General features: G+C 44.6%; 1 pseudogene; it reads right to left on the bottom strand.

Annotated features, from left to right (window-relative positions):
• Positions 1 to 2,155: 2,155 nt before the first annotated feature.
• On the bottom strand, positions 2,156 to 3,933 carry LOC109732385 (cold-regulated 413 inner membrane protein 1, chloroplastic-like; annotated as a pseudogene).
• Positions 3,934 to 6,650: the final 2,717 nt, after the last annotated feature.

The raw sequence follows: 6,650 nt of genomic DNA, 5'->3' as shown, positions 1-6,650 counted from the left end.
CTTATTCAAGAAGTATTAGTGTTACTAAATAATTATTCAAGAATATTAGTGTTACTAAATAATTATTTTAGTTTTTTTCAATTTTGGTCAAATCTGGTCAAACTGTGGTCAAACAATGGTCAAACTAATTATTCAAGAAATATTAGTGTTACTAAATAATTATTTCAGTTTTTTTTGAATTTTGGTCAAATATGGTCAAACTATGGTCAAACTATGGTCAAACTACTTATTCAAGAAATATTAGTGTTACTAAATAACTAGCTTAGTGCCCGTCCGTTGCCACGGGACAATAAATTTGCACGTCATTCATCATCATTGTTGGTGTTCCAAGCTTGCCAGTTGTCTCCCCGTCAACTACAAACACACGGTCAACTCTTTGCTCTAACAAGCCCTCTGCCAAAAGCGCTCGACCAATAAAATAGTCGACATACATTCTTATCATTATGTGTAAGAGAAAATGTATCTCCATGTTCTCAATCAAATCTCTTATAGCTTAATGGATATTGGTCACCGTGGAAAATATCCTCACAATGCCACCAAATAATAAATTTAGGCATAGAGATCATGAGCTGTAGGCATAGTTATAAAAATATCTTGTACTCCAGGATGATGTGTCCGGTAAATTTTGAAGGGTTGATTGTCTATAATTTTCTACAAGTAGCACCATCCAAAGGGTGTAGCTAACAAGTCAAAATTATCTAAGTGTAGTAATGCAATGGTTGTCTTTCCCTTGCTGCTTCTGGATAGTATTGTTCGAAGACAAGTTCTCTCTAAAATCCACCAACATAGCCTGACTGACAAGCAAGCAGCAAGCAAGCTTGGTCAATCAAAATCATACAAAAGCTTGCTCATTCAAAATTCGACCCTACCCACAACAAGGAAAATAACGGATTCATCGTCTCTTGTTATGACATAATTTTCCTAGAAAATGATGTCGTAGTAGGTAGTTCCTTGAATATTCTCAATGCTAAAAGCACAAAGATACTACTTCTTACAACAATAACAGAGCAAAATCCAAGGAACGTGCTTCACCTTCAAAGCACTACAACACGGAAGAGCTCCTTAAGATCCTGCAAAGGATTAACTGAGGCATGTATCTGAAATAACTTGAGCAGAACAAGCCACATGTAGTGCTAAGCCATACATTCAACCTCACGTCAAAAAAAACATCCATACATTCAACCTCTGTGTTTGACATAGAGAAACTCAAAATAAATAGATACCTTAAAAACAAATAGAACCAAATTAGGGAGGGGGTTGGGGGGGGGGGGGGGGATAGCAGACCATACCTAAAATTCCACCTATTTTATAAAGATATAACTGAAATTACATGGCGGTCTAGTATCCCACCCTTCATAATTTTTTTCCAGAAGGTATTTGGGTCCAACACAGTGGGATATAAAATTGTTGCTTTTCACATCTGTACCATCAATGATCGATCAACCTATGGCCAAATTTCATTTTTTATCAACACTGACTAATTTAACTTGAGATGGAACTAACCCATTGGTACAAACCATAAACAAAATATTTTGTGTCTAGAAACACCCAACTCTTTGTAACAAATAATAAGTGGCAAAAAATACCCCAGCTAAATTTTCTAGCTGGAGTTCACACAAAAAGAGCAGGGAACATTGGATCTTCAGATGAATCAATTATGTCGCATTATGTGTTTTCATCTGTACATATCACAAATTAGCAGCCTTAATAATGTAATAGTGAAGAACAAAAGACCGTATACACTCAAGGTTTTGTAGAGTGGGTGGGGCAATTGTAGTACCAAAGAGCACCCAATAGCACTGGTATATTCTGTATCAATCTGAAAGAAAATGCCTCTTTTTATTAGATGTCTATCAAGTAACTCACGCCCTACAAAAGATTCTCTAGATCTGCTGCTTGCGCAAACTACAATGTTTTACCCGCAAATGTGGCTAGGGGTGAAACTGTAATTTAGAAAATTGAAAAAAGCAAAGTATATGATCTGCTACCATACACATGGATTAAGCTAGATCCTCTTATACCTTTTTCACGTCGCACTGGCTAAGCTAGGCGATGAATTCTCAGCTTAAAAGTTCTTCTACAGGTTAATTTCCTTTCTTTTTAGACACTTTTCATCTAGCAGACAATTGACCAAGTGGTTGAATTATCAAAGACATATGCAGCAGTACAGCCAATGTCTTTCAAACTGGTGAGAATGTTACATACCTCACATTCATCACCTGGTAAGGAGCAATGCTGACCGCCAGCATCGTTGACAGTGGAAGCTCTAGCTCATCTGCAATAGACAGACACACGTGCATAAGTAACATATATCTGTTCCATCTCTTGTCAAATATCATACTTGATTTTAAGCAGGATGTATGGATCTTCGTTGTTACTCTACCTGGAAAGGGTAAGAACAAATGCACTGCAAGTGCAAGAAAAGCAGTCCACAGCCCATATTCACTCCTAAAATTTGGAATAGACACCATAGGATAAGTACGCCAAAAGTAAGTATTCTTGTCTCAAAAAGAATAAACATCCAGTAGAAATAGCAAGAAAAGAGGAAAAGGTAATAATTCTTTTGGGCCAAGTGGCAGAACCGTACTTGATCCATGAGATTACAGGGCTAGGTGCTTGCAGAACAAACAATGGCACGAGGAAAGATTTGTGTATGCTTGTGCCTTTAGCAAGCAAGAGCACTCTGCAACAGGCAAAAGAGTAATAAATAAAATGCTCAAATATTAGTCCAACATTTTATGACAAAACCGAATATGTCACAGAATGGAAGAAACTACATGGCGAATAGCAAGAGCTGAGTTTTCAAAGAATTATTACTACTTTTAGTTATTCAAGATTGCCGGTCCTCAAGAAAGCAATTACAATTTGGAGTCATGGCCTGAATAGCTCCAGTAACTCATCCAAGATCTGAAGCAAGATTACCACCTTGGTGTTGACAAGTTAGTATCGTAACATGAATGCGATCGATAGTAACTTATGATGGATCAGAAGCATAAAGTAACACTACAATTCTGCAGCAAGCTAAGCAAGTCACCAAGTGGTCCAAACGCTGAGTAAATTTCTGCATTCAAGTTATATGACATTCAAACATTTAATACAAAAACCATGCATTGCACTTTCCTGTGATACAGAGTGATGCTATTGAACACAAGGTGTCATGTTCATGTGTAAACAGACTGAATATCTAGCAGCATTCGTCGTCACAGCATATGGTACTGCAAGTACACTGTCTATCTAGTTCTTGTGAAGTGTGTTAATGTTGCTCCTACCTCCTAGAGCTGTGGACATGATGCGTTTATTTTTTTACTTGCTGTGAAAATATCAGCTCATGTTTGATCAAGAACCAACTCCATCTAACAGTTGTTGTATGATGCCCTCTGAGTTCTGAACGAGTAACCATCGACAGGTTGCAGAATCTATGACAGGATCGTGCATCTTACAATCTGACACCAGCAGTTGCGCAATTTACAGCTCTCGCAAGCAAAAGCACGAACAGATTCGGAGCCCGGATAGGGCTCATGCATTTCTGTAGGAGCAAATTGCACCGGAAAAGGTACTTTTAGGTATCGCCAAGGAGATGAGGGGAGGCACTCACGCGGCGGCCGCGACGGAGACCCACTGCGTCGTGGGCGGGCTGAGCTACACCGACGCGTTGCACACGACGGCGCTCCCCCGGCTCCGGCACGGCCGGACCAGCGGCTGCGGCAGAGCGGCGTATCCCCTGCATACACGCACAGAGAGATCACCCGACGGCACGGTGAGTAGACGGAAGGCTGGCGCCGGGGGAACCCGGCGAGGGCGAGCAGCCTCACATGAGCGCGCCGGTGCGCACGGCAGGGGAAAAGCCCGCATTCCCGGCGGGCCGCGCGCCCGCGGCAGCAGCATGGGGCAGGGCGCCGCAGTGGGGATCACGAGGCATGGCGAGATGGACATGGTCTCGGTCCCGTCACGGGCGGGCCCGTCAATGCAGGCGAGGGCAAGGGTTGGGTCGAGGGACTCCCAACCTCGTCAACGCGGCCAACACCATCATCTATGTGTGGCCTGTGCTTGAGCGCGAGGATGGTGGTGAGCATGATAAATGGCGGCCTGCGTGAGCTTCATGTACGTCGGTGCGGGGATGTACAGTGAGGAAAAGTGGAGGATGGGCCACGACCATGGGAGGGCGGGCGCTTGGTGGAGGAGGAAGCTCTAGGAGTGGACGGCGGCGAGGAATACGAGGGAGAGCGGCTGCTTCGGGCTGGACGGCTGTGGTGATTTTTTTCAGGAGATAGATGAGATCGGGAGGAGCAAGGAGGTTGGGTGCCGACGGGGGCGTGAGACGTGTGTGCGTGATCGTTGCTTTTTTTGCATGCCATGCTGTGCGGGTGGCCTGCTCGTGGGGGCGGAGGTTGATGGAAACGGCTCATTCGTTCGCTGGGTTTTTTCTGCAGGGATCGCACGAGATGGGGATAGCTATCGCACGAGGCGGGCGGGTGGAGAGGTCGAACCATCACGACGTTCGATCCTCCTTTAATAGTAGAGATTATTGTTTTTTAGAATAATAGTTTCAAACTCAAACAGTGAAATGTGTGACTTCATGCTCAAGCTAAATTCCTGAGGGTTAATAGGATTGACATCTTACTATTGTCAGGAAAACAACAAGTGCAGACTTGGAAACGAGGGAGAAAAACCCGGAAGTTAAGCGTGCTCAGGCTGGAGTAGTGAGAGGATGGGTGACCGTCCGGGAAGTAGATGATTTGGAATGATGAGGGGTGATTAGAGATTACAGGTTAAAATAATTCAGAAATTTGAAAATCAAAAAAAAAATTCAAAAAAAAAAATCATAAAATTTCCTTTAGTACCGGTTGGTGTTACCAACCGGGACTAAAGGTGGATCTCCAGGCAGCGGCCACGTGAAGGGCCTTTAGTCCCGGTTCGTGTAAGAACCGGGACTAAAGGGGGAGGCTTTAGTAACGACCCTTTAGTCCCGGTTCCAGAACCGGGACTAAAGGCCCTTATGAACTGGGACTAAAGACCCTTTTTCTACTAGTGAAATAATCCACGGACCATTCCATAGCGGTCTCAAACGCCGAAGAAGCCCCCAAAATTGAGCTCTATCTTCCCTCCTTGGTTCCCCATACACAAAAGTTGCTCTCCAAGTTGGTACTAAATCAGAAGATACATGAACATCAATACATCTTGAATTGCACGCCTTTAGAGATATATTCACCGACTCCTTTCAAAAAAGAGCCAGTCCACCACTTTGTCCGTCTGAACTGACAGCAAAACAACCAGAAAAACCTAAAGACCACATGAAATTACGAACACGAGTATCCCTCATCTTTGTCTCAGACAGAAAGAGGGGGGTGGGTCGGTGAAGCTTCACAAGCCAGCGAAGCTCGCCAACTGTCGAGGCCGACCCCAATCCTCGACAGTTCCAGCATAAAATACTCATTGCATTTGGCGGGCTGCCTCCGCCAGATCCGCCGATCGAGAAGGTGAAGTACGTTGTTTCTTGTTCGAGACACAGTCCCCCACTTCAGTAGACGTACGTGCCAACATCTTTGCCATTATTGTCAGAAATCACAATTGCAAGGACATCCGCAGAACTTGAAGGTTGCTCATTTGAAGTGTGGACGACAACTGGGATCTTAGTAGGCTTCCTTTTCTGTCCAGCCATACTACTTTTAATCCTTAGAGCCGAGACAAGCTCCTTGCCAGCACCATCAGCGCAGCCACGACCACGGCCGCGGGAGGGTCGCCCACGGCCCCTGCCAGATTTGTTGTTGTTAAGAGGAGAGGACCATTCAGCTACACCCTCCTGACTTTGGGAAACTGATTTACCACGGCTACCAACTGGCCTGGGTCTCGGATCAAAAGACGATGTGGAAGAATTATTTCCTGTCTTGGACCCACTGGCTCGCTTCGTCAGATTTTCCGGAACACACAACTTCTTAGCACTATAGGGTAGATCTCCATTCACATCACGTACCCCAGGATTTGGACATAGCATGGAGGAGTGGCCCAGCAAACCACAAGGAAAGCAGTAAAAAGGCAAGCGCTCATACATGACAGAATAGGGTACAATCGTCTTCGTCTTTGCTGAATTTACAGTGACATACCGAATCAAAGGCTCTTGTACCAGAATATCAACCCGAACGCGCATATATGCACCCCAACATCTTCCATCTGCATCAGATTCCACACGCTCAATCCTACCAATAGGTTTAGCAAACTCCATACCCAGTTTGGCTTTCATTAATCTGGGTGGAAGGGCCATGATATATACGTGCCCAAATAGAAAGAGTTTTAAACTCCATTTGCAGCGGCTGTATGTTTGGATCAAAAATCTTGAGCAAAACAGCATGCTTTCCACCATCCATGGCAATCCATCCAGGACATGATCCCTATATATCCATCTTAGTGCTGAACTCTGCGACGAACAGATTATCGGCCGCCGGGTGAAACAGCAGACCTTTAGGATTACCCCAGGCTGGTCTCATTGCTGCTGAGGTAGTATTGATGTGTAGAACATTGGGGGAGAGTACCTTTCCAACCAGCGCGCAATCCGGAACAACCAGATCGGTGTCCTCATCATCATCCACCATCACCGGTTGTGCCTCAAGCCCTCAACTGCCGTTAGACGGAGGCGCTCCATTATTTCCTCGACG

This window comes from Aegilops tauschii, chromosome 4, assembly GCF_002575655.3.
Source record: "Aegilops tauschii subsp. strangulata cultivar AL8/78 chromosome 4, Aet v6.0, whole genome shotgun sequence".
Classification (NCBI taxonomy): Eukaryota; Viridiplantae; Streptophyta; class Magnoliopsida; order Poales; family Poaceae; genus Aegilops; species Aegilops tauschii.
The sequence above is the reverse complement of the archived record's forward strand: the minus strand, read 5'-3'. Positions and strand labels throughout refer to the sequence as shown.